We start from the raw sequence: 3,195 nt of genomic DNA, 5'->3' as shown, positions 1-3,195 counted from the left end.
TAAAATAATAATGATTATTAGTAAGGAGTGTTTCCTTATCACGGTATGATCTTTCCTACACAATGTACATGTATATATCATTGGTTGCACTGTATTGCAAAGTTGTAATTTAGTGTCCTTAAATCCAGGTTTTCTTAATAAAAAAACTACAGGATGGACCACTACAAAAGTTACATGTGACATGGCTTGAGGGGACTGTCTAAACTAAAGCCCTCTCCCTTCCAAACAGTGTGGATACATTGTTTGGAAGGGGCAAGGGATCCATCTTTAACCCTTTCACTCCCAATAGTGCCACTTATAGATTTTACTCTGTCTAACAGCAGACGATTTTACTCGTCAATGGGGAACCCCACGGGGCTGAAAGGGTTAACAATAGTAATAGAAAACAATCTTCTCTGCGGTGGTGGATACATTGTTTGGAAGGGGCAGAGGATCCAACTTTAACAATCGTTATAGAAAACATTCTCCTCTGTGGTGGTGGTAATCCTTACACTTGAATCACGAAGAATGATGACTTCTGGTCAGATTTTTTGTATTAAACCAGAGCTTGTTATCTAGAGAGCCACCCAAAAGGATCATCATCATGGATTGTGCAGATTTGAGAGTCATTGACCTACATGTAATTATTTTGTTGAAGCAGAGACTGATGTTAATCATTGCCTGCCAAGATCATTGCCTTTCAATCCCCTGTCATTCTAAGGTTTGGTGGTCTACAAAAATGGTTTTGTCACTTGTTTGCAAGTTCTGCATGTTGGTGCAGTAATCACTGTTCAAAGGAATTATGTTTTTCTGAGTGCATAACCTACTTCTCCAGAGTCACTGAAATTATGTTGCACTGTAGTTTGTTATGCAGTTCAATGTGTGGGTGCCACATTTAACACAGTTGCAAGCAATTCTGTGGTTGCCTTGTTAACTGAAGATCAGAAACATAACGTAAGGTCACCATGTGTCATGCATGATCAATTTGTTGAAGTCAAGTCTTCATTTAATTCCTGCCTGTTTCATCCATACAAGTGGCCAGGCAGTCGCAGAAGGCGATCTTTATATGAAGTGCTCTCATTCTCTTGTTCTGTTTATTTTTGTGCTCGACATTTATTAACAATTAACATATGAGCAGTGATGTCTTATCCAGACAGTTGTTGAGGGTCTCTACAATAATGTTTCCTGAAGTGTAGCTAAGATAATATTATAAAGTTAGAGTTGCTTTACTGATATTTGTCCAGGTTAAGTCTGTAATAGTGTGCTTGGTGCTGAGCTGTACAGTTCTAGTCATTCTTGCCACAGTCACCTACTAATCTGTCAGGTGTGTCACAAACTATTCGTGCCCTTCTCGTTTATGTCCACTTTATCAATGCTCTGTTGAACTTTGGAGAAGTGCTTTTCTATAATTATTTCACCCACTCCACCCTAGCCCAACCAACCCTTTCTCTTCCCCACCACTCACATGTGTGATTTTCGTAATGGTCCATCCTCAAACTAATCCTTAGACAAACCGTAAACACTTGTATGCAACTTTAAAAAGTCAATGCTTGAATATTTTAAGTCCTTGCAATGCGGCTGCAACAAATCTCAAGTGTACTGGGAAACGACCCATTAACAAGTGAGGCCTTAACTACTCTGTATAGGTGAATGCAGTAATAAAAAATTAACTTTCACTTGCATTCTATGAATTTCCTCTACCTCAGTGTCCCTCTTCGTTGATTCCAAAGAATGATTGTCTTCTTCTTCATAGACTGAACTTGACATCTGGAATTTTCTTGTACAATACTTCCTCCTGCAAAAAAAATAATAATTGAGAAAAAAGTAAATTAAAATTGAAACCATCATTTTGTGTGAGTAATGGTCAGAAGGACTTGATAATGACATTTAGCTAGGGTGGAGTGGGTGAAATACAAAAAACTGGTTCTCTAAAATTGAACAAAGCATTAAGTGAGATAATTATAGAAAAGCACTTCTCCAAATTTGAACAGAGCATTGACGTTTCATTGTGTTAGTTTTTATAACAACATGGGCGACAAATTATTCCTTAATTTGGCGCAAAATTTCAGCGTTAATTTATATTTCACATGTAAAATTACAATGTTGCCATGGCAACTTTTCCCACAGAGCCAAAAACGAAAAACCGTGTGTCTCATGAATGAAACTTGTCACAGGCTCCCATGATATTAACAGATAATCAAATGGTACATTGTGAAATAAATGATTAGGGAATAATTTCACTTCACCTATTGCTTCTTTAATTTGGTTTTGGATTAATACTCCCACTTAATTTTATTATATACAAAGTCAAGAAAAAATTAATAACCAGACATTCCAAGCAGAGCAATCAAATCTTAGAGGATCACCGATCTGGCTGGAATCAGATCTTCTATGACACTTTGCATGACTAGAACTTTTTGGAGCACAAGCAACTATTTTTCCTCCAAACCCCAAAAGGAGAAAAGTAAAATTCCATTCTACATGTATAATGACGTGTAGTTGTGGTGTGGAAACAGTTTCCAAAAAGTAGGAAGAAAAGGGTTTTGCTTAAGACAATACAATCAATAACTCCTTACCACAGATAGAAAACTTATTTCCTTGTTCTTTGAGACGATCTTCTCTTCTTGATGAAATTCAGTGTACATTGTATTCAGTATGTATTGACTAAACAATGGATAAGAGAATAAAACTCTTTTCCCATCAAGGAGTTGATCTTAAATCTCTAAGCACTTTAATAAACACCAAGTTTAAAAAAAATCAAACATATATGTAACATTTGGCAAACCAGAAAAATGCTGAAAATCATGGTAGCATAAAAATTTGATTATTCAGGAATACAGAAAACGCTGTGTCTAGATCGATGTTGAGCAGCCAGACAGGATTTTGAAAAATTAATACTCTGTATCCAGCAGTCTGATAATTTTTCAATTTTGTGTCAATCTTTGATAATTATTCAATACCCAATGCTATTTTTATTTAGACATCTAAGAAGATGTCAATTAAATGTACAGCTGGGAATTCTGTGGTTGCTAAGCATGCTATGCAAATCTTGCCAACATTACTCATACCAATTACCACTCAACCAACAACTCAAGCTATTGGCTTTAAATTCTTACTGTGTTTAAGGTCTCAGTAAAGGAAAATGAGGTGTCCGTGGAAAAATGAAATTGTCGCGCCGCTATTTTTGTATAGTTTGTATAGGGACAAACTATACAT

This window comes from Montipora capricornis, chromosome 7 (genome assembly GCF_036669925.1).
Source record: "Montipora capricornis isolate CH-2021 chromosome 7, ASM3666992v2, whole genome shotgun sequence".
NCBI classification, from domain to species: domain Eukaryota; kingdom Metazoa; phylum Cnidaria; class Anthozoa; order Scleractinia; family Acroporidae; genus Montipora; species Montipora capricornis.
Note: the sequence above shows the minus strand (reverse complement) of the source record.